Source organism: Oryctolagus cuniculus, chromosome 10 (genome assembly GCF_964237555.1).
Source record: "Oryctolagus cuniculus chromosome 10, mOryCun1.1, whole genome shotgun sequence".
In the NCBI taxonomy this organism is placed as follows: Eukaryota; Metazoa; Chordata; class Mammalia; order Lagomorpha; family Leporidae; genus Oryctolagus; species Oryctolagus cuniculus.
The window spans coordinates 104,120,332-104,145,180 of record NC_091441.1 but is presented as its reverse complement, the minus strand read 5'-3'; the positions used below and the strand labels follow the sequence as shown (position 1 = coordinate 104,145,180).

The 24,849-nt window shown below is 56.1% G+C and overlaps 1 long non-coding RNA gene and 1 other non-coding gene across 14 annotated transcripts in view; both read left to right on the top strand.

The window, feature by feature from the left end:
* Positions 1 to 23,014, top strand: part of LOC108177076 (uncharacterized) — a 115,428-nt gene extending 92,414 nt beyond the window's left edge. Inside the window, exons 3-9 of one of the 13 annotated variants that reach the window (XR_011379262.1) lie at positions 4,742 to 4,865; positions 6,893 to 6,962; positions 11,925 to 12,048; positions 12,278 to 12,324; positions 13,003 to 13,241; positions 14,329 to 15,673; positions 16,604 to 23,014. This is a non-coding gene — a long non-coding RNA (uncharacterized lncRNA). Of the gene's footprint in view, positions 1 to 4,741; positions 4,866 to 6,892; positions 6,963 to 11,924; positions 13,242 to 14,328; positions 15,674 to 16,603 lie in introns of all 13 variants that reach the window. The other 12 variants (XR_011379255.1, XR_011379261.1, XR_011379257.1 and 9 more) reach the window with 12 other exon arrangements.
* On the top strand, positions 17,141 to 17,201 carry MIR138-1 (microRNA mir-138-1). The gene has a single exon (NR_162531.1). It is a non-coding gene; the product is annotated as a microRNA mir-138-1 (primary transcript).
* Positions 23,015 to 24,849: the final 1,835 nt, after the last annotated feature.

The window sequence follows — 24,849 nt, the reverse complement described above, 5'->3', positions numbered from 1 at the left end:
GATCAGAAGAGAAGCAGCCAGGACTAGAACCGGCGTCCATGTGGGATGCCGGCACTTAGGCTGGGGCTTTAACCCGCTGTGCCACAGCGCCAGCCCCAGCCTACTTTTTTCATGGAGGAGAGTCAGAACCTTGGGGCAGCAGATTCAGCATAGATCTCCCCTCGCCTGTGCTTTCTAGACATGCTGTGGGTTAATTCCGATGACGGCTCTCTGCTGTGATTTAATTCAAACGAGAGCCTGCAACGCAGTGCATAATTACCATTCCGGTCGCATCTGCCCCTAAAATCGGGCCATATGCAAGTCTCTCTCCTATTCTTTCTCCTTCAGAATCACAAGGTAACAGACTGAGAGAGGATGATTTCAAACAGCGAAGGCGCTGCTGCTTCACGTCTGCAGGCTACAGTGTGGATTGTGAGTCCCTCCGTGCAGGGAGCCTGGACTGGGCAGCCACAGAAGGGACAGAGCTGTGTGGGGCTAACGTGGCACCAGACCTCCAAGCCACCGAGACAGGCACAGGGGAGGGAGGCCCGTCTCGTGCCTCTGGTGGGACGGAACCAGTGCATCCAGGCAGCCCCAGCACTTGAGCGTCCCCGGGGTCCCCAGAGGTCAGACTTCCCGTCGTAGGGGGCTGATGGTGCTTTGGAGTCTGGAAACAGGAAGATGAAGTAGCAGAACCGATTGAAGGTCCCAGGGCACAGGCGGTATCCGAGTAAAGCAGTATACAGGGCGTGGACAGGGCTTTCTCCACGCTGTCTGCACGTCAACGGCACCTGATGGCGACATCAGAGGGTCCCCAAGAAAAGAAACATGAAACAGGCAAAGCCCGAGTGCACCTGCCATTCCCTGGTGACCGCCCCACCCCCCACGGGTCCGCAGTCACCTCTCAAACCGGCCAGCACCACCGGGCACCAAGTGCACCACTCCCCTGATGCCGTACCCTGAGAGCTGCCTCCTCGCTCACAGAGAGACCAATGAAAGGGAAAAAAAAGCAGACTTCTGTCCGTGAGTGCTATGCGTGTGTGTGAGTGAGTGTGAGAGACACAATGAGAAAGCACCTGAATGAGAAAAGTAGAAATTGGAGGCTGCAGCGAACCTGCAGCACAGGGCACACACTCTGCACTGTGTGGCTGCCAGAATTCTGCAAGGGGAACCATTGTCCCTTGGGAATTATGTGCGGCTGGGGTGGCCCTCGGGTTCCACAGCCACGCCCAGTGAACACGTGGCTGATAACACCATATGAGAGGCAGCATTGCTGAGTTTGTTGTTGCGGGGTTTTTTATTTTGTTTGGTGTTGGATTTTTTGAAATCTCAGACGCTGGGACCCAGCCACAAGATGTTTGTTATCATCTTCTAGACACAGCTCCCAGAAAGCTCCACTCAGGAGGGAAAATGTCGATGTGCGAGGCAGGGTGGCGAGCAGCAGACACACAGACAGGGTGGGAGAGGACAGGGCAGGGCAGGCTCTGCACGCAGCCTCGTTGCCCAGCTGCCCTTACTGTGTGTTGTCAGACAAGTCGTCAAGACAGATTAAAATGCAATGCCGAGTGATTCCCACCTCGCGGCCGCTGGTGCCTGCGAACAGTGGCAGGCTTGGATGGATGTCAGCTGATGGCACTTGGGCTCTTGGAGTCAGAGTCCTGGCGGCCAAGGCTCAGGGCTGTGTGAGGAAGGACGCGGCTCCCTGATCCCTTTCTGCCTCGGCAGTGCCTGAACATCGCGATGGAACGGGAACCAGAAACCAAACCAGGACGCGATGGTGCGATGACCCATGGTTGTTGACGGGGACCAAAGCATAAAACAGGATTCCTTTGCACCCAGGGCGTTGGCCAGGTGGCTTCTGTTTCCAGGGGAAGGGGAGGGGGAGTGACTGCATTGCTGGGGTGTTGCGTCTGCGCCCTTCTGGCTGGGAAGCAGGCACTGTGGGACTCCCCGGGTGGAGCTGCGTGGTCTCCCGGCCCCACCTGTCGCTGCCTCCACCGTGCACCCAGTGCAGGGTCGTTCTGAGAATGGGGTAAACACAGAAGCACCAGCAGAACCCTCTGCCCCAGGGGCTCTGGTCCTCACCCTCCTCATAGCTTCCCTATGCATAGCACTCATTGCTCTTGTCCTGTTATGTTTTTAAAAGATTTATTAATTTATTTGAAAGTCAGAGTTATGCACAGAGAGAGGAGAGACAGAGAGAGAGGTCTTCCATCCGCTGGTTCACTCCCCAATTTGCCTCAATGGCCGGAGCTGCACTGCTCTGAAGCCAGGAGCCAGCAGCTTCTTCCAGGTCTTCTTCGCAGGTGCAGGGGCCCAAGGACCTATGGCATCTTCTACTGCTTTTGTCAGGCCATAGCAGAGAACCAGATGTGAAGTGGAACAGCCAGGACTTGAACTGGCACCCATATGGGATGCCGGCACTGCAGGTGGTAGCTTACCCGCTACGTCACAGTGCCGGCCCCCGTTGTCCTATTTTTAAGCTTGATGAGAGGGATTTCCCTTCTGCTTATTGTCTGTCCACTGGGAATGGGAACTTTAGCTGAAATTCCTGCCTGAGTTCATGGTTGTGTAGCCACCTGTGAGCACTTCTGTCCAGTATTCATCACGGACAGGGTCCCAGAGGTCACAACCTGCTGACTCCACTGCAATTCTTATGTGGGTTTTGTGGATTTGTATTGAGGCGGAGAGTGATTGAGCGTCTGTCTACCAGACCACTCCCCAAATGCCCATGATGGCAGGGGCTGCCTGGGGTTGAAGCCGGAGCCAGAAGGGTGGGAACTCCATTCAGCTCTTCCACCTGAGTGGCAGGAACCCAAGGATTTGAGCCATCAGCTGCTGCCTCTCGGGGGCTGCATTAGCAGGGAGCCAGAGCCGGGAGTTAAACCCAGGTCTTCTGATGTGGGACACGGGTCTCTCCACCATCAGGACAAAGACCCGCTCCTGTGTGCTGATGTATTGGGTCCCTGGTCACCCAGTGTTGTAGCATGAACTGCACCTTTGTTAGACATCGAATCAGAAATTCTTGGGAATGTGTGGGACATGGAAATCCAAACGGCAAATGGAATAAAGCTGTGGTGTGCTGAACTCTGCTGTTCCCGTCTGTGCCCTGTGCCGGTCCCTTGCCTGGGCAGATCTGCATAAAGATGCTAGGATCTAGGTATTGTCCCATTCTACCCACGAGGAGACCTAGCCCACTGGCTCGCTCAAGACCTCACACAGCTCCAGGTGACTCAGCAAGGAGCCCAGAGTGACAGGTCTGCCTGAGACAAAGTTACCACTCTCTCACCAAAGCCTGAGCTGGCGGTTTCCAACCCTAAGTGAAGAGCTGAGCCTCATTGTTGAAAGAATAGCTCACCGAGAAAGGAAGTAGTACTTGTTATTGCGCACTGGTGTCTGATTCTCTTCTAAAACTTGTAACCTTGTACCCTTGGGTCAGTCATTAGCGTCAAGGCAGGCACTGTGGCGAAGCAGGTGAAGGCACTGTGTGCAATGCCTTCATCCCATACCAGAGTCCCAGCTACTCCACTTTCCATCAGCTTCCTGCTAAGGCATATTCTAGGAGGCAGCCAGTGATGGCTCTAGTACTTGGGTCCTGCCAGCCACATGGGAGACCCAGACAGAGCTTCCAGCTCCTGGCTTCAACAAGATGGCCTAGCCTTGGGCAATGGCTGGCATTTGGGAAGTGAACTGGAAGATGAGACACCTCCCTCTCTCTCTCCCTCCCTCTCCCTCCCTCCCTCCCTCCCTCCCTCCCTCCCTCTCTCTCTTCCTCCTCCCTCCCTCCCTCTCCCTCCCTCCCTCTCTCTTCCTCCTCCCTCCCTCTCTCCCTCTCTCCCTCTCTCTTCCTCCCTCCCTTCCTCCCTCTCTCCCTCTCTCCCTCTCTCTTCCTCTCTCCCTCCCTCCCTCCCTCTCTCTTTCTTGTGCACTTGCACCTGCCCTTTCAAGTAAATATTTGTTAAAAAGAAATGCATTGGATTTCTAGAAAACAGTGGTCTCAAAGCATACAACTTGATTTCTGAGAGCTGAGCCCGCTCAGCCAAGGACCGCTCCACAGTTAGAAATGGCACCCTTTGGCATCAGAGACAGCATTGAGGTTTTTGAATTCCTACATAATTGGAAAGGTCCGCATGGCTGCCAGTCGCAGGCTTTTCAGAACTACAGTGCGAAGGAGGTGCATCTAAATAGAGCAGGAAGAAGAGTGGCAGGGGCAGGGCTGTCTCCTGCATCGGGGGAATTAGCAACCGCATGAGAGAGCAGGCGACCTGCCAGCCAGCGAGAAGAGGGAGGTGGCACTTGCCAAGGGTGCCTGGGGGCTGGAGAGCGGCTGGTGACAAAGTTACAGCTCTTCCACTGTGGCGGAGGCTGTGTCTCCGTCACCCGTAAGTGGGAGCAGTTGACACTAACTTCCCAGGGTTATGCCGCAAGGCTGGGAGAGGAGGTGTGGGAGCACCTGCCTGAGTAAGGCAGCAGAAGCATCCCAGAAACCATCCGCTCAGCCAGGTGTCGCTGTGTCTGCTGGGCAGACCCGCACTCAGCCACCACTGGCTTGGCATGGTGTGTGTGCGATAGCAAGCCAACCCTGCTGGCATCCGGAGGGAGAACGGGGTAGGAGTTTCTGTGCTGGGGAGGTGAACATGAAGGCTTCACCCGCACCTTGCACAGCTGAATCTGTGAGATCTGCCTTGTCGGGCGAGAGAACTGCAGGACGTCAGGATCGGGAGATGCTTCAATGTCAATATCAAAGAAAAATCTCTGGCAGGACACCAAGTGAGAGCCGAGTGCCTGCGTCAGCACATTTTGCTTCCTGGGGACTCCTGTCCGGAGCAGAAACACCAGAGTCACTGGAGGAATCTGTGCCTGGCCCCGCCCTCTCCCAAGCACAGGTAGGCAGGTGGCATCTGCTCGCCAGGGCCTGGCCCCCAGGGCACAGGAGCGGAGGGAGGAGGCCAGGAGGGGCATCGCTCGCTCCAAAAAAATGGCCCAGGTTTGCTGCTGTCAAACAGGTGTGGAAAATGGAATCAAACCTTTATTGTGGTGCAAAAAGAAACTGAAATCCTCAAATATGTGGGGTCTTCAACAGGTTCTTGGAAGATGCATATTGTGAAAAAGCTATGGCTGGATTTCAAAATTCTATTGCAGCCAAATAAGCAGCTTTTAATTCCGTTTAAGTTGCTTGAAATTTTTTTTTCAAATTTTTTTTCAATTTTTTTTTCAAAATTTTTTTGAAAACCTGAGGACTGCATGTAAGAATAAACCCTAAGGATATTTGGCCAAGGAGGATGGGCGTAGGGAGATGGTGGATTCAAGGTGTCCGCTGCAAGTGGCTCTGAGACATCGGCTGGCTGTCTGGGCGCCCTGCACGCCTGCTTTCCCACTCCGGCCCCACTTAGAAATACAACAGTGAGGGGAGCCCCCACCCCCACCTTGCACAGATCGGCAGGGACACTGCCACGGGGGAGGGGAGGGCAGAGCCCGCCACGGCCCTGCCAGGCCCAAGGTCGGCATCGTTCTCCTGTGGGCACTCGAATTGTCTCAGTGCAGCTGTCCAGCTCCTCTCGCCGCACCCCTTGTGTCATTTTCCTTCCATGATCTTGTTGTTCTGACTCTAAACACCATGTATGCTGTCCCGGCCGTGCACCAACTGATGCCTCTACTGGGACCCTTGTCAGTTTGGTCCTGGAGAAATCTGCTTCCCACGTGTCATGCCTTGCGTAACAGCCCCGAGCCCAGGGCATTGTTACATGCATGTGGCTCGCATGTGCATTGTTAGACGTATGTTGCTCTTGTGTGCGGCTCCTCTGGGGCCCTCCAAGGTCATCTGTGAGTTCATTTCTGTGGCATTGGAGCACCTGTGAGTGAGGTGCTATGGCTCCAGGGACCGGGAATACGCACCAAGCCCAAGAGCCCGGCACACTGAGCCTTCTCGTCCCTTTCAGCAAACGAAAACTTTGATCCGATCTGGGCCCGTCCTGCTGACCTTTCCCCAGGGACCCAGGGTATCTCTGTGGGACACCCTCAGACCTGCTGGAGGGCAGTGAGCTCCCCTGAAGGCCCCGCCCCCGCCCAGTGGATGCTGGGAAGGAGCTGCCTTGCTCTGCTGTGCTGTGCTGGTCTGAACCCATTATAGGAGTAAGGGAAATGTAAAAGCATCAACTGTGACCCAAAGATGGCTCCCAAGGGAAGTTCCAGATGTTTTTAAAATACGCGTGGGCCCTGCCAACCTGTGAATTCCACAGAGGTTCAGAGAAGGCCCCAGAAGAGTTGACTTTAAGCTCCACCACCTCAGTTTCCCGATCTGCAAAATGAGGGCAACACTGTGCCGTGTTCCTCACCTCCTCACACCCCCTTCAAGGACGGGGGACCCGAGGTCACGGTATCTGCAGTTGAACACATGAGCTTTGCTGAGGCGCTTCCATGCACAGCCCCTCCCGGAACCTGGGGACGAGAAGAGCGAGGGCAGCGAGGCGGTGGGCTCAGCGCTGTGTCTGAAGGGCCTTGGGCCAGCTTCTTTCTTTCTAGCAAGGTGGCAAGGGGGTGGGCCGGGCCGTGCAGCCTGAGAGCCTCACAGCCCTCACACAGGAAGCTCTTCATCCTCTCCGTGCATCTCCTTAAAGGCCCCCACAGCCCTGCTTGAAGAGAGCAAAGAGGCACTTGAGAGGTGCGGGGATAATCGTCACTTGGTCAAAGCATTTGCAAGGTGCCAGCAGCAAGTGCCCTTGCCAGCTGCCACACCCTCCCTCCCCTCAGCCACATGCCCCCTGTAGCTTTTCACCCCAGGGCTAAGCCAGCAGGGCCATGATGAAGTACACCATATGTGGGCTGTGAAATGCAGCTGCGTTGCCTGATTGCAGAACGACGCCCTGAAGCTAGGGTGGCCGTGAGAGTAACAATTTCTGGAAATTTCTTGCAGAATGAAGAACGAGATGGGACTTCCCGTTTGGCACCCAGACGAGCGTGGATAGGCCCTGTAGTATGCACAGGTGAGTGGGAAATTTGCATGACAAGTGACTGGGTCCTGAGTTGGTCTGTGCCCATGGCCTTGGACCAGATGCACGATGTCTTATTTGAAGATTCCAGAGGGTTATGACTCCCGCCTTAGCAAAAAAAGAAACCAAGGCATAGGAGGTGGCGTGCAAGGCAGCATCCCGAGGCTGTGAGATGCAGCGGGGTTCAGTGGGGCGTCCAAATGCACTTCGTGCCCCTGCTGCCTGCAGCCCCCTCCTCATTCCCACCCTCCCATGGGGGAAGAGGCCTTTTCTCTTCTGTGTCCCATAAGGTTGTTCAATGCCAAAATGAAATCCCTAGGGTTACCGAAGTGCTGTACCTTGAGCACAGCCTCTGGGCTATCGCAAGACCCCAAGGTGGTCATTTCAGTCGTCTGATTAATTGCACAAAGCTTTTTTGCAGTTGTGTTTCCAAGGCAGCCACATGGGTCTCTTCTCTGCCTGTGTCCATCTCACCTCCTGTTGCTCCCTTAGTCCTCTGAGTAAGTCCCTACCCTGGCTCAGGAGCGCCTCCCATCCCCCTCCTGTCCCCAGAGGCACTTAGGAGCTGTGGGGCATGGGCCACAGGTGCAGAGGCATTTACTGCTCCCTTTGGGGCCAGCAGGTAGGTCCTGGGCCTGCTGTAATACTGACATTCTGGAAGATGCAAGTCAGCCATGGTGGCAGGGGGAGAGGGGGGAGCATCGGAAGACACAAGCTAGCCGCTGGGTGGGTGGGGGTGTGGGGGGGTCTCCATCAGGTGCCTGCTCCCAGCCACAGCCAGCAGCATCGGGGTTAAGAACCAGAAAGCAATGTTCATGTGATCACCTGAGGCCGGGGATCTCTCAACTGATGTGAGAGTGAGACCCAAGGGAGTCGTTGCAGGCGTGAGCAGGTGTACACCAGCGTCTCTCTCCCATGGGGCCTCAGGGGGCACGCGGCAGTGACTCCTTCCTTCCCAGCCACCCCAAGTCCGCTGTGGAGGTGGCCTGGTCCGTTCAGAAGCAAGACTGGCCCTGGTACACTGCAGCACCATAGCACATTGAAGGCTTTGCTTCCTGTAAGACTTCATCAGCGGCTGCGTTTTTAAAATGAGAATTTCTCGGTAGAAGTCCTGGGGAAGGCGATGTCAGCGTGCCACGGCCTTCTCTGTTCTGGCTGGGGGTAGGGTGGGGTCTGAGACTTGTCCAGAAAGTTCCTGGAAAACCCCCGCCCACGGGGGTCCTGGATATGACAGGTGTGGGGTCGTGAGCCTGTAGGTCCTGCTGATGGAGAGAAAACACAGGAGTCTCTTCTGCCTTTATTAATAGGCACCTGTCACACAACAGGTTAGGAAATAATCCTATGTCTGCCCGTGTGCCATAATCCCTGGGCTGTCAGTGCGGCTCCTGCACCCTCCCTGTCTATACAGCAGACGCACCCCTAAAGCCAAGCGCATGGGAGGCCCCCTAGGGCTTGCGAGGAAGTCACCCCGTCCAGGGCCCTGTGTCAGTAGAAGCCTCCATGTATTGGGTTCCTTAAAGCAAGCTTTTCCTGAACGTGACATGATTCCTAAAATAGCAACCAGCGGCCTTGTTGGGGAGAAGTGAGGCGCTGACAACCCCCCTCCCCAGGAGCTCCTACTGCCTTGAGTCCCACGCACCTCCAAGGAAGCTATGGGGTCTTCCCAGCTGTCACCCCCTAACCCCCCACCCCTCTGCAACAGGCCCAGTTACTGGAATGGCCACAGTAAAAAGGGGGGAGGGCTGGGGAAGAAAATTCAACCACGTTGGAGCATTTTAAAATTCAGTACAGGGCCGGCACCGCAGCTCACTAGGTTAATCCTCCGCCTTGTGGCGCCAGCACACCAGGTTCTAGTCCTGGTCGGGGCGCCGGATTCTGTCCCCGTTACCCCTTTTCCAGGCCATCTCTCTGCTATGGCCCGGGTGTGCAGTGGAGGGTGGCTCAAGTGCTTGGGCCCTGCACCCCATGGGAGACCAGGAGAAGTACCTGGCTCCTGCCTTCGGATCAGCACGGTGCGCCAGCTGCAGCACGCCAGCCGTGGCGGCCATTGGAGAGTGAACCAACGGCAAAGGAAGACCTTTCTCTCTGTCTCTCTCTCTCACTGTCCACTCTGCCTGTCAAAAGAAAAAAAAATTCAGTACAGAAGTAGACAAGCAGAATTCTGAGAGCAAGGTCAGAAGTACAGTCGATCTTCCGCTGTAGAAACGGTCACGGCTAAATCCTTTCCAGTAGCTTCTCTGACAGCGAATCAACCACACTACACCATACTGCTCGTGGCGCACGGCTCGGAGCAACCTTTCTCGAACCTCACGGCCATCACTGCCCCTCGCCCCTTCCTCCCAGCAAGCAGCAGTCCCCTACAGCAGTGCACCCAGGGCCACGCCTGGCCGAGATGAGTCCCAGCCGGAGCCACACGGCTGCTCCACCACGAGACTGGTCCTGCAGGGAGAAACGCGATGGGGAGTGAAGGCTGCCTGTCATCCAGGGAGCACAGTGCAGAGGCGTGTGCCCTGTGCGAGGTGAGCACAGCTCTCCACTCATGATGGATGGACGGTCCTCTTGGCACGAATCCTCGCCATGGCAACAGAGTGGGCGTGGCCTGGGCTGCCAGGGCCAGTTTCCCCGATAGCTTGATTCCATCCTGCTTTAATTAGCATGAAGTATTGCACGCTGGTTGCATTCAAGAGATGGGCGAGTGAATCACATCACAGCACAGTGGACTTGGGATACAGAGGGGCTCGCTGCTCGCTCAAGTGTGCTGGATGCAGGCGCTTCCTAACCCGTGCAGAAAAGCAGCAGAAGGCCAGCACTGTGTGGAGCATGGCTGTAACGTGGAACACACAGCGCACCGGGAGCTGGTGATCCAGCAGGTCCCCCGTGGACTTAGATGCTCTGCAGAAATGACCCGACAGCACTTGCCACCCAGCCCTGTGGCCCAGGGAGCCAGCACTTCTGGGTCACGGGCTCAGTGCAGCAGCCAAGTTGGACCTGCTGCAGTCTCAGCTCTGTTAGAAGTAAATGACGTGGCCCACAGCAAGCGTTGAGCCTGCTAACAGGGACAGAGTATGTGTTCAGCTAATGGTAGGACTGCATTTATTGGAAGACCTGGCAGGATCCAGGGACAGTAGGAGGAGGAGGGTAGCACTTGGTGACCGAAGGAAGCATACAGCCGTCCCCTAGAGTAGAATAGGCTCACAGAAGCCTTGTCCTGACTCCAGCTCACTTTACGGTTCTGGCCCCAAGGTGATTGTAAAGATGAGGTGCGCATTCAGATCTGTGCACGCATGGCATGGTTTCGGATCTGCACACACACACACCCACCAGTTTCAAAGCCTCTCAAGCCTTATTAGCAGGGTTGACCAAGAGGCCCTGAGCATGTTTGGAGTGAGACATGAGCCCAAGGGGCTAAGGTGTAGCAGCCGTGAGTGCCGTGGGAAGCCAAGCCCTGTGCTGCCAACTCTCCCTCCATGATCCAGGGAATTCCGCATCTCCGCGGGGAGGTGACTCGGAGGCCTGGAGTGGGGGAAGCCCCAATGTCTTGCGGGGACTCCGAGGCCATCACAGCCCTTATCGTGGGCACTGATTAGCCAACATGCCACGCACCTCACTTGGATCTCTGTCACCAATCCTCACTGTAACCCTGCAAAGTAGAAGCACGCCCAATCCCTCACCCCCAACCCTGGGGATTCGAAGAGCCTCAGAAGTATGACAGCCCTTCAAGAAGTTGGCGGGAATGGGCAGGTGTCGTGTCATAGGGGGTTAAGCTGCCACTGGGATGTTTTCACCTCACATGGGAGCCCGGCTTCAGTAATGAGATCTGGCCCCTCTGCTTCCAATCCAGCTCCCTGCCAATGTGTCTGAGAGGCAGAAGATGATGGCTCAAGTAATTGGGCCCCTGCCACCCACATGGGAGGCTCAGAGGGAGGTCCCGGCTCCTGGCCTCAGTCTGGTTCAGCCCTGGCTACTGTGAGTGTTTGGAAAGTGAACTGGCAAATGGAAGAGTTCTCTCTCCTCGCACTGCTCTGCCACCCAACCAGAATGCAATTTATCTTGGTCTAAATTTTCCTAACTCCAGGCATATGAAAGATCTTCAAAAAAGTTCATGGAAAATGTGTATGATGCGAAAACTGCGCATGGAGTTCAAGACTTCTTTGCACCAAAACAAACTTGGCTTGGCATTGCATTTCGCAGGAACAGTCTCAAGGGCCCTTGGGACACAAAGGCAGGCCCTGGAGATCTAATCACAAACCTGTACTTGAGGTCCTGGGGGTCTCCTCCCACCCCACAGAGGCAGCCAGTGACCAGGAATGCAGAGACCAGGGGTGGGTAGGTAGGAGGCAACACAGTTTTCCCCAGAGCTGTGTTTCTGGACTTAGGCCAGCGAGTACAGTTCACATCCGAAGACCCTAAGCGCTGTCAGAAATCCGCCACGGGGGATTTCACCATGCACTGTGCACTGTTGCATAGGAAGCCGCAAATGGCAGTGCATTTGGACCAATTTCCCCGTCTGGGAAATGCTAGCTGACATGGACCCAGTGCCTGGCAGCACCATCCTGAGTGAGTGACATGAGCACTGGGCCCCTCTGAGTCCCACGTCTGCAGATTCAGCCAACCACAGATCAGAAATACTTGGAAAAAAAAAAAGTATAACTGGACTCAGCACATACACTCTTTTTGTGACTGCCTGAGCAGTAACTGTTTGCCTAAGTCATCCAGTGCTGACTTAAAATACACAGGAGGCTGGGCAGATGTGCGTAGCTTATGTAAAACAGTGTAGTATTTGCACGGAAGTGACCTGAACTGAGTATCTGCAGGGTTGGGTGTCTACGGGAGCCCTGGAGCCAATCTCTTGAAGATCCCAAGGGACAACGGTGCCAGAACACTGAATCCCTGTGCGTCGGGTACTGGGGTGATGTCCGTTTAGTGTGACTTTTTTTTTTTTTTTTTTATTTGAAGGTCAGAATTGCACAGAGAAGAGGCACACAGAGAGAGGTCTTCCATCTGCTGGTCACTTCCCAAATGGCTGCAATGGCCGGAGCTGCGCCAATCTGAAGCCAGGAGCTTCCTCCGGGTCTCCCACGTGGGTGCAGGGGCCTGAAGACTTGGGCCATCCCCTACTGCTTCTCCCAGGCCACAGCTGAGAGCTGGATCAGCAGTGGAGCAGCCGGGTCTTGAACCGGCGCCCACATGGGATGCTGGCGCTTCAGGCCAGGGCATTAACCTGCTGCGCAACAGCACCGGCCCCTAGTGTGGACTTGAACCTGGGCAAATCCAGCTATGGGGCTCAGCCATACTCTTCATCCCAGCAGGCCTCAGACTAGGAGGGCAGCCTGGACACCCGCCAAGGTCACTGCAGGTACGGGCAGTCCTGACAAGTGATGTGACTGATTCTGCTGGAGCGTGCTGTGGTTGTGATTCCTGGGCCTTCCGTTCAGCCCCTTGGAGCCCCAGCCTGTGAAGAGCCCTGGAAGAGAGGTGCTTCACCTGATCTTCCTGTGTAACCCCTTCCTTTAGCATCCTCTGCTCACAGCAGGGTGGGGCTGCCAGAAAGAGTTTGCAGGCACTTTGACACCCTTGTCTGAAAGACCTTGGCATTGGCAGGTGTGCAGATACCGTGGTAGACTTGGAAACCATGTCATGGAAACCAGACATTGTTTTTAAGGAGCCCGTGAGGGCCAGGGTGGGAGCAAGAAGTTGGGAGAAGCCTCGTGCACACTTTCCCGAGCATTGGATTGACCAGACAGGGCTCCAAAGCTGGTACAACAGGATTAGCACAATGGCTTTGTTGGCCATCGGCACAGCGTGACATGAGCTGCAGCAGAGGCATTTGGCAGGATTAACCTGCCAAGGATAAAGATGTAGCAGACAAGGGCCTGAATTAATGGATTGGCATGACCGAAGCACAGAAATCTATTTGCATGTGGTACTAGCTGTGCTAATAAACCCTGGGTTGAGCTCTGGGGGCTAGGCAGTCTGTTTGAACCAGGAAGAGTTTTTTGGTTTTGTTGTTTTAATGTTCATTTGTATTTGAAAGGCTGAGCAACAAGGAAGGGGAGAGAGAGCTGCCATCTGCTGGTTCATTCCCCGAATGCCCGCAACAGCTGGCGCCAGGTGAGGCCAGCCCCATGAGCCCCAGCACTCTGTGAGTCTCTCACATGAGTGACAGGGGCTCAAGCACTTGGGCCATCATCTGCCACCTCCCAGGATGCATCAGCAGGAAGCCGGATGGGAAGCAGAGCAGCCAGGACGTGAGCTGGCCCGCGGACAGGGGATGTGAGTATTCCAAGTGGCCGTTTATCCCACCATGCCACAGTGCCTTCCCCTGGGGAGCTATAACTTTAAAACTCACCAAGAAGGTTTCCACAAAGGGGGGCTGAAGCCAGCAGGCTTTCTTTCGATCTTTGGAACCATCTTAAAGTAAGCATGCTGCCTTAAACGCGGACCACAGCCTGTGTGTTGCATTGACCGTGCAGAATGACCCTAATGCCTCAGAATTTGGGCACCGGGAGGTTCTCCATTGAGAGAATTATCATCTATGCAAAAGCAATGAAGAGGCACAGGCTGTGTAACCGGAAGGAAACACCCACCCTGCATGGACTCTTGCATCTCAGGGCGGGAGTCGAGGGAGCCAGCAATAGCTAGGATGCAGAGTCTCAGGAGACCCCCAGCTCGGGCTCCTGCCCACATGAGCGACTGCCTGGGGCACTCTCTCTGGCCCCTACCTGCTCAAGGTTGCCATGGGAACAGAGTAAGATGCACCCATTCAAAACCTGAGTGTACTGAAGGATGCTATACACTGACACTGCCTGCACAACTGGGAGAACACTGCTGGGAGCAAGCGCCCCTGTCCCCCAGCTCTGCACCCTCAGTAGCCGATGGCTGCAGAAGGCTGACGTCCCGCCCTCTGCTGTGCTTGCACGCAGACTGACCCCACCCAGGAAGTCCCCAGGCCATGTTGCATCCTGCACCCTGGAACAGTGGGGCCGGGCACACACAGTGCCTGCCTCTGGGCACGATTTGATTTTCGTCAGAAGATGCTGAAGCCTTAGCAGACCCCGGCTGTGCTGAGGCTCCTGGGGAACATTGTTTTTTTTTTTTTTTTTTTTTTAAGCAGAGCCCTAGATTGAGAGCAGCCATTCCCCTGTCCGGGTTATCAGAATCCCTGGGGTGTTTGTGGATGGACAAGAGGTGGAATCCTTAGGCTGTATCCCCCAACTGGCTGAATCTGGGCCTCAGTGTAGAGGCGGAACCCCGAATGCGCACCACACCCCACAGCCCCCCTGGGCCAGCGGGATCTGTTGACCCATGGTGCACCTCGGCGGCCGTTACCAAAGCAGCACGTCCTGTCTTTCTGTTGCAGGCATCATCTTCCAGAACTAACAGGCGGAAAAACGTTTGGTTGATTGGAGACCTCTGATGTGATAAAGCTTCGATAGAGGTCACGTGCTCGTGTCGCCTGCAGCAAGGGGTCACTCCGTGCTGGTGAAGGCGGCCAGGCAGGAGGAGCTGCGTTCACCCTGCCGAGCCTTTGGGAGCCACAGAGAACCGACACAAGTAGGCCAAGGCAGAAAACAGAGAGAAAGGCTTTGGTTCAAAGGGGCACCTAATTTTGGAACGCTGGGCAGCTTGCTTTTTCTTAAAGTGCTCCTGGGGTGGTGAAAAGGCCCTGAGGCGGGGCTGTGTGTGTGTTCCACCAGGGCCGCTGATGTGGCTGGAGGACTCGGGGCTCCTGTCCAGGCACCACGAGACAGGTCACACCCCGCCCGGATGCTGTGTCTGCCTGGGAGCAGCGGTAGCTGGAGCTCACTCAAGGTTCCATCCACAGGCCAGGCCCCACTTCTGACATTGCGGGAGGCTCACACACGTGTCTCTGCGAGCTGAAAGCAAGCACAGCTAGTGTGCACGTGGAGGGAGGCGGCGCTGGGTGGGCAGGCAGCGCTGGAGTGCCAGGGCCTTGTGGATGTTATTACAGAGGTCCCAGGAGGTGAGGAGGGTGTGATGCTATGGTTGGCGCATGATCTTCCCGCCAACTTTCCCATTCATCCCCTAAGCTCACAAGCCCGTGATACTGGGAAGGTGGGGACGTGAGCCCAGGGAGGTAGGTCCCTGTGCGAAGTCCTTACGTCCCTGGGGGCACAGTCTCAGGTACACCTGAGCGGGGTCCAGCCACGCGCTCTCTGCTTCCTGCTTCCCCACGTGAGCCCGCACCCACCTCACCAGAGAGGCCAGCCCCATCTCAGGAACTCAGAAACCGTGTGCCAGCTTTCACCAGTAGCTCGTCCTTGGTGTTGGGTGGTGCCGTGAGAAGTTGACCCATGCAGAGGTCCCGAGCAGGGGATTGTGATGTGGCTACAGGGAGGGACAACTTCGACGCTTACCACGATGTTCAAACCAGAGGTGTCGGGAGTTTGGGTCTGCGGTGTTGCTGGCCCTAGAGATGAAGACGCACACTTAAGAGGGCAAAATAAGGGACTTCCAGATCTTCTAATGACTCACGGGGGATATCTTGACTGTCATGATGCCTGCACCCCCCCCCCCCAACGTTGCATCAATTGTCAGCACAGCCGAGCTGAAGTCTCTCCTGTTCCAGGTGCTGCGTGCATGGTTGCTGAACTGCCTGGTGACCCGACAAAGGCCTCTGGCCTCAGGATCACCAACCACCAGGCCCACACGAAGAGTTAAACCACAGCGGAAGGACACGCAAGGTATGAGAGTCCCAGGGGGCGCTCATGGCCTCGACAGATGGTTTCAGAGCCCAGCTTTCTAAAAATGGAGTTTGCTGGCCAGAAAGGGGTCACAGGGCCTTGGGTCAGGTTCAGATCCACAGTAGCAGGCACACGGGGTGGTTTGGGAGCATTGCTGTGGCATGGGGGGAGGGGCAGGCCAGCAAAGGGGCTGGGCCCCCAGTGAGGGGCCATAGGAGCCCAGGCTCCAGGCTAGGGGCAGTGGACAGCTGCCAGCCTAAGGGCCCAGCACGACTTCCCTGAAGATAGGAAAATGCAGACCTTCCTGAGCTCCAAGGCCATGGTGGCTCTCACAGCATGGTGTGAAGCGGTGGTGGGTCAATCACCCCAAGTGTCTGCCTTCCCCTGGCCCGAATCTGGCAAGAACTTTGTGCCTCATCCATCCACTATGAGGAACTTGCCAAGTTTGTGTCCTGTAGACAGAGAAGGTTCCAGGATCGATGGCACAGGGTAGAACCTGTGATTTCTCTTTATTGGGTAACTAAGAAGCACACAGCAGGCAGGAGCTGTGGAGAGCCAAAGAACTGCTCATGTTCGAAGTGTCTATCAGCACCTGGGAGTTCAGATTCGACTTCGGATGCTACGTTCCCATCGGCATAGGCTGTGTCCATTTCACAGTGGTGGTAAAATCCAGGCAGACCCCGAAGCGGGGATTTCTGAGTCATTTCGCCATGGGATGTCTCTGGTTACACACACTCATTCTGCATCAGCTAGGGCCAGGAGGGCATGACACCTGCTCACAGAACCCAGACACCAGCATGGTTCACTGCTTTTACCTTGACCCCTGACCGCTTCTCAGCCTGTCTCGGCTTCTGTAGGTATAGGAGCACTCTCACCCCCCAGCTGCAGTGCTCACCCTCGTCCTGTGTTTGCATTGTGTTCCCCCCTCAGATCGAATCCCATCCCGGAAGTCTGCCATCCTCTTAACACATGGGAGCTACTCCAGGTGTGGCCTTCAAGGGTGGGGGACCCTGAAGAAGCACACAGATCCTGAGGGCGGAGGCCTCAGCCGAGCTGCCACACCCAGCGCAAGGTGAGGACCACTTATGGGTTCTGGAATAATGAGGATCCCTGCATTCCTCCCTGATATGCAGCAGCGGGGGCTCCGCTTTATTAAGGAGCCCTAATAATCCTTAGAGACCCCAGTACCTCCTAAGGCAGAGATGCCCTGGGGCCATGTGGAGGGTGGGGCCGCTTCCCAAAAAACCACCATGCAGGCGAGTTTGTGTCTGCGGCCCCCGGCATCCCCACCCATGAAGCCAGGAGTCGGGGAAGCTGGCAGAAGATGCCACACAACAGAGAAGTAGCTCAGGAGGGGCCGGGGGAGGGGGGGTGACATGGAGAGACTCCGCCTGTGGTTCTAACCCAAATGCTTGCACCCCCTCCCAGCGGCGACGCCACGCCGGAGACAGCACGGTGCGGTGCAGCAGCTGGTGTTGTGAATCAGGCCGTTGCCACTCCGAGAACGGCTACTTCACAACACCAGGGTCGCACCCCACCACGGGCAGCGCCGGAACCAGCAGCGGCATCGGCAGCCAGCCAGCCACGCCCTCCACCGGGGCGTTCCGAGGGCCACGTCCACCTGGCTCCAGACCCCAGCTCCTGCTGGGGCTCCACTGCAGGTTTCCCACTGCGTGCACAGAGCTGTGGGCCGCCCCTAAACTGAGCGTTTCCACTTAGGGGCTGGGGCTTTAGGGACTTTGGTTCGGTGCTTGGCCATGGCAGCAAAGTGGAGGTCAGGGCGGACCGAGTTACAGCATGGCGATGTCAGGGGACACTCCTAGAAAGAGGAGGGCCATTGGTAGCCCCAGCAGGGGGAGGGTCCGGAGACGCAGGCTGGAGGGGTGCTGTCTTCAAGGCCAAGCACCCAGCCAAGGTTAGTATGTGAGTGTTTTCACGCCTCACAGCTCCTCCATGAGGCCTTAGCATTTTCTGGGGCCCAGGGGCAGAGCCCCTCCATGGGTCATGTCTGTGCAGAGACTGTCCGAGTGTCAGGCCACTCTGGTTAACCTCGGTGCTGGCAGCGTTTGCTCAGGGCTTTGCTGCTGTCCCCTTAGAAAGCCCGGCAGAGGACAAAGCCAAGCCCTGCGCCAACACGGCCCAGTGTCAGGGTTACACAGACAGAGCCCACCTATCTCTCCCCTTAGGGTTCTGGGAGGTGAGTCGGGCGCTCCGTGTCCGTCACCCCCTCCCCATGCCACTGAAGGCGTCTCTGACACATGGAGGTGGTTGTGCTTGGGGAGAAACACCTTCAGCCTAGATGCCAGCCGGTCAGCTCCTTGCAGTGGTGTCGTGGCCAGCGCCCACTCCCAGAGCCCCAGCACCTGCCCCGCGAGGCGTGGTCCCAGGTAAATACCAAGTCCACAGCGCTCACACTGTTGGGGGTCCCGCCCCAGCCCCACACAGCCACTGCACCACCTGCTGAGGAGCCAGGGCGACAGGGACGATGCTGAACGGGGACGTCTCCGGTCCTGGCTCCTGGAGACCCAGCAAAGCCCTCTGCATGGGATTCTTGAGCCAGGTACACCAGCCCATGTTCTTTATACCATGGCAGATTCTCACTGTGACTCTAGATGCTTCATCATGGAACCCAATTTAGAAAAATCTCTTAAAATAAATGGGGCCCAGTCCTCAGAGAGGCCGGGTGAGACCCAGAGGAAGCGCTCCTTAATGCTGCTGTCACGCTGGGGAATTCATTGGAGGTTTGTACTGTGGGCTGCAGAGGGCGACCCCGGGGCTGCCTGCCCTGTTCTTAGCTCTGGACAAAGCCCCAGACACCTCTGACCACAGGGTGGCTGCTTTTTCCAGACACGGCGTACCTCCCTGGGACCAGGCTTCCCTGCCATTCTCCGATCTTGCAGAGCCTCTGCCCACAGACTGGATGGCACGTGGCCAGAAAGAAGAGTGCCCATGCTCGCACATACACACACCTCTTCTCTCGGCTCCTGACTTAGCCCTAAGTTGAGACTCTCCATGTTGTCACTTCCTTGGGGGCAGTTAGCCACGTTCCTAATGACAGCGTTCTCCCCAGAGACCCCCCTACCCCCGGCCCACCAGGAGCCTTAGTGACACAGGGGACTCGCACCTGCCACCTTGTCCTTTCCAACTGCTGAGCTTGCTCAGGACTTCTGGCAACAGCTGGATGTGGAGAGGTAAGCCCCGAGCCAACACCCCCAACCTGCTGAGGCAGGAGCTGAGCTAACTCCAAAGTGGAGTCCCCGAGCCTGCCACCTGTGGCAGTGTGCCAAGTCCAGGGTGTTCACTGGATGCTGAAAGGGAAACTACTTTTTGGAATTTTCAGTCAATGCTCAGGCATTCTGGGCAGCGGAGCGGAGCCTGCCCATCTTCACTGGGATCAAGAGGCCCCGGGGGAGGCTGGGAGGTCAAAGTTACTTTCAGCCAGCGTTAGCGCAGTGCGTGACACATACCTGCCTTTAACATGAGCTGCTCCCTGCGCTGTTTTAAGAGGAGGGGCGAGAGGCCAAGGGGCGTTTGGTAACTTTCTCACCAGGGGTAGGGGCAGATTTGAGCCCCGGGGTGCCCCCAGGTGAGCGCGTGGGAACTAAGCACCTCTGTCCACCTGAGCAGTGGAAAGCCACCTCGATGACTGGCAGCTCCCTGTGGGGGAACCCTGGCCCTTACACAGACTGCCGCAGAGCCAAGTGCCAGGCAGCTGCTCTGTTCAAGTGTGAACGTTCCTGTTCCCTGGGCCCCGTGGCTCATCTTGCATGTGTTCCCCGTGCGCGCCACAAAGGCATTTTCAACCCTAGCATCAGTCTTGTTACGCCAGTGGCTTTTTCCCCCTAGTAATTTGGGGCAAACATTCCTACCCATGAGGCCATCGGGAAAGCTGCGGTGCCAACCCCACCCCCAACTCCCCAAGAAAATGAGGCACACACCTTGCTGAGATTCCAGGGACAGGGCCGAAGTCCTCAGCTTCCTGCCAGTCTTCGATGGAGTTTAAAGGGAGGGGACTAGGGAAAGCCTGCTCCGTCTTCCCCACCTCCGTCCCCTACCTGAGCCAAAGCGTTTGTTTGAAGCTGTGATTTTAAAAGGCACTGACACAAAAAAAGTTTTAATTTTTTTCTTAAAGGGCCAAGAATACAAAACCTACCTTCTGCTGTGGCCTCTGGCTGCCTGGCACACTGGTTCCCTTCCGAGACTTGAACCATCGCCCCTCAGTTTCCAGGACTTGGCCCAGGGGCCAAAAGCAGGGAGACCTATGACAGAGGCACAGCAGAAGATGAGCCAGGGGTCCCTCAGTCTAGGAAACCCTGTCTTCCTGCTGGGACAGGTACAAGGACCGGGGCCAGGCACCTGCTGCCAGTCCATCTGAGCTGACCCCAGACAGCATGGGTAGGACCACCCTCCAGACCTCCTACCTCCCCCCAACCGCAAACCCCAGAGCCTGGGGGGTGGATTACAGACCCTGCTGCACTGGACCCCAGGGTTGCTCTGTGGGCCTCACTAGACTGGAAGAGGTTGTGTGTGCGCATGCGCATACATGCATTTATTTGCATGTCTATTGTCTTGTATGTGATTGATTTGATACTCTTTCGTCTTTCCTATCCTGTCTACCCCAAAATGCTCAGAAGCACAATAGAAAATCCCACTGTTCCAGCAGCACGGTGTTCAGATACAAAGATGGCAGATAAAACACCGAAGTCCCTTCTCAGCCTATCCCCGAGATAACCAGCTGTCCATTTTACAGCCTGGGCACTTTTGAGGTCACGGAAGTCACACACACTTCGAGATGCCTCAGGCAGGTGAACCATGAATGCTTCCTTGCTCAGGTTACCCTGGTGGGCGCAGGGCGGGAGGCCACACCCATCAGTGCAATGCATGTCCCCACCTCTGACCACTGGAGCACACGAAATGGGCAAGGCTGGCCTCCCGTCCTTGAACCAAGTCAGCTCCCAAGGCCCTGACCGCGCTGCCCGCCCTGCCCCAGGGCCACACGCAACCTGCCCTGTCCCCTGTGTCCCTCACCCCAGCTACCCCTGAGGGCCCTGCGGAGACTTGAATGAGTCTCTTCCAGGTGAGACCCCGCCCTCCCTGCTATGACGTCATCCACATAAGCTCCTCCCCTTTCCTACACCTGCGGTCTCGTCTCTTCCTCCTGGACTGGCAGCTGCCCCAGGGGTGGCGATTGCTGTCTGCCTTGTCAAGTGCTCTAGCCCAGCACCCAGAGCACCCGTGGGCACTCAGCAAGGGTTCCCTACGGCTGTGCTGGGGGAACAAGTGTGGGACACACACTTGCCAAAGCTGGGAGCCTGGCTGCCCTCTGTCCGCTTGGCCAGCCCGCCCTCGTCTGTCCTGTCCCAGGGGTGGCCCCTCTCAGCTGCTGCCATGTATCTCAAGCTCCGAGAAGCTGAGAGTGCTCTTGTCCACTTCCCACCGGGGGAGGCCTCTTGCTTGGCAGGTGAGGAGCAGGGGACGATGCCTTCCGTGGCAGAGGGGGGACATGGACACCTGGAAGCTGACATGGACAAACCCTGGAATTGGGAGCTGCCACACACACACAAAAGGACTCCCGGGGCTGGCTTCCCCGAGCCCCAGGGCCGATGACATTGCCCTGCACTTCCAAACACCACAGAGACACAAAGGGCAATTGCGAAGTTTCGGGGGCCCCTCCTCCAGCCCTGTGTCAGCTTCAGCAGCACAGGGGCTGGGCCTGGGGTGCTCTCCCCCTCCCCAGCACCTGGCACCATGCCGCGCCCACCGTCTGTGCCTTGAGGCACGGCTGACTTGGTGTCTCACTGTGCTGAACACGTGGGATGCTCACCACGTGCCCCCTGCCATTACAGGACATGCAGGGCCTCCCCCGAGAGCCACCAGATTCAGACGCTAGTGTTTATAGATGGTACCAGCAGGTAGGGATGTGAGGGCCTTCATAAGTACACCCCTATTTCCACAGATGCAGGGTGAAATAGAGTGGTCTAGGGTCTACAGGAGAGACCCTCACCTTGTGACGCAGCCAAGAGCATTCATTTGTAACTGGAACTGTCACATCAGAATGACCACCTACAACAAGATGTCCAGATTTCACTCGGTGCCTCCAGCCACCCAAAGCCTTCTGCTCCCACCATCCTTACTGCCTCCTGGTCCCAAGAGGACTGCTGCCGTTCCAGTCATCACCTGTACAGTCCAGGAGGAAGCCCAGGGAAGTGGAAAGGCCGGTACTATCCCCAATCTGTTTACCAGGAGACACAGCTTTCCCAGAAGTTTCCACCTCCCTCCAGGCCTCATCAGCCAGAGTTCCATTACCTGGTTACCTCCAGCTGCCAGAGGTGTTAGAAGGGTGAGGAGTCGCCCAGAGAGGAAAGGAAACCTGGCGGGGCACGGCGGCCGTGGGATGGGCCAGGCTGCAGACTGGGCCGGCCCGCAGCGTTGCCCGAAAACCACGTCAGGTGTTCTTTAAGGGGGGGTGGGGTGGGGTTCTGATCACAAAAGCAACGCACGCGGACTGTATTACACCTTTGTAAGTCTGTCGGTCTTTGGAAAGGATGGACAGGGCCCCCCCCCCCCCCCCCCCCCCCGTCCCAGCACGCAGGAGTAAGCACGGCTCCCGCCTGGCTTCTTCCTTGACGTCCCTGTACTCGGAGTTGCCCTGGCGTTAGCTCCCGCGCTCGGAATTATGGCAGATCTTTCCGAATCATTAACTGTTCTTTGCAGAATCCCATTTTAGGCCTCTATAAAATGGGGTGGGGGGAGCGGGGGGCCGAGCAACACCAGAGATTCTTGCAGCCACGTCTTTGGTCCAGGAATGCGTCGGGAGGATAATCCCGAATGTGCCCATGCTGCAGAGCCAGACAAGGCGAGGACCCTTGCAGGTTATCAAGGAGACGGGGCCAAGAGCTCTTGGGGACGGGATGCTCCGTAGGCCCCAAGTCTGGACAGTCCCCGCTCTAGGGGTCACCCTGAGGAGACCTCAGAACCACATTGTCACGCAAGGCTTCTCCCGCCACCATTTCTGGGACTGGTCCTGGGAGATGGGGCTCGGGGAGAGGCTCCCTTCCCAGTCGTCATGGCTGCCACAGTGTGTCCCCGACTACTCTCTAGGTTGAAGCTCTGACCTCCTGGTATGACTATATGTGGAGACAGGGCCTTTCGGTGTGGGGGGGGGGCGGTAATTACAGTTGCATGAGGCCATAAGGATGAGACCCGTCTCCCGCAGGACTAGTGTCCAGGTAAGAAAAGGAGCAGACGTGCAGGGGGAAGACCAGGCAAGGTCAGGGTGAGGCAAGGACCAAGGAGAAACCAAGCCTACAGGACCATGGGAAATAAAGTTCTTTAGTTGCACTGGCTGAGTCTGTGGTATTTTGTCACTGTAGCCCTAGCAAACACGCTGTGGACACCCACCCATCATCCCAGCCCCTCCGAGTTTCCCGCAGCCATGATGGACTCGTCTCTGCATGCTGACTGCATCCACCCCAGCCCAACCCAGCTCGGCACCTGACACCTTTTGGGGTGCCTCAGGACCCTGTACAGCCTCCTCCCTAAAGTTCATGGGAAACAGAATTAAAAGATAATGTCCCTTGCCATGAACTTTAAGGTCCCACGTGTGTGCGGGGATCGGTGCAGATCTGCCAGGAAGTACCTGGGAACCCACAGCGCATGCGTGTGGCTGCATTTCCCCAGTGAGAACTGGAGTCTGAATTGTCCCAGCATCCTGCACAGCCCTCAGGTGGGCCCAGCAGGATGGCGTCCCAGCCGCCCACGGGGACTTGTTCACTGATGCCCTTGATCGGCCCCTCTGCACCCCACCCCAGACTCCTGCTTCCTGGGGTGTCTCCTCCAATAAAACTGCCTTTGATGGACTCCCGGGCAGAGGCAGCTGGAGGGTATTTTGTTCTTGGGATTGGAAAGATGGGGGTTTTGAAGAGCAATTTGGAGTTCGTATCAAAACTGAATAAATACAAAAGATTTCCCATGTACTTCCTCCCCACCACCACCACCCCATTCTTGGGCTCCCCTGTTATCAGCACCCCACCGCCACCAGAGGAGCACATTTAGTGTAACTGATGAGCTACACTGGCACATCGCCATCACCCAGTTGAGCGTTCCTTTGGACAAATGTCCAGTGACCTTTATCCACCAGCAGAATGGCGCACACACCAGCTTCACGGCCCCGAGTACCTTCCGTGCTCTGCCTGTTCCTTCTCCTCCCAGATCCCCTGGCAACTTAGTTTTGCCTTTTCCAGAATGTTCCATGGTGGCAATCACAACAGTCTATAGCCATTTCACCTTGGCTTCATAAACCATAAACCTGAATGGGCATTCAGGTCCCTCCATGTCTTCTCATAGCCAGGTAGCTCAAGATGACCTTGGGTTTGGCAATGACTTTCAGATACAACACCAAAGTTGGGATCCATGGAAGGAGTGACAATAATTGATCCGCCATTGATAAGCTGTTGAGAATGAAATGACAGGCCCCAGCCTGGGAGAGAGTATCTGCAAAATAGGTATCTGATAATGGACTGATAGCCCAAATCTACAAAGAACTCTTAAAAACTCAACGATAATAAAACAATCCCATGGAGAACTGGGCCAAAGATCTGACAAGATGCCTTACCAAAGATAGATGGGGGTACTTCAAAGCGTTTGGGGGGAGGCATTTGGCGAAGGGGTTAGAAGCCACCATAGACACCCTCATTCCGTATCTAAGAACCAGCGCTGGGCCCTGGATCCTGCACAGCAGGAGCGATGGCTCCAGTGAGTGGGTCCTTACCACCTACACGGAACATTGGATTCTCAGCTCCTGGCCTCAGCGGAGCCGAGCCCCAGCTGTTGCAGGCATTGGGGGAGTGACTCAGCAGATAGGCCGTCTCTCTCTCTCTCTCTCTCTCTCTCTCTCTCTCTCTCTCTCTCTCTCTCTCTCTCTCTCCGCCTTTCAAACACAAACAAAATTTAAGTTCACAAAAAGTACAAAAATATTTTGGTACAAAAAAGTTTTAAAATTCATGCATAATTTTCCTTAAAACACACTTTCCATGAGCTTTCTGAAGACCCTTCATCTGCATGGGTTTTAGAATTTTTTTTTTTTTTGCACCAAAACACACTTTTTAAAAGTCCATTCTCCATGAACTTTTCGAGGTGCTTTGTACAGATGACAGATGGGTACCGGACAGGACACT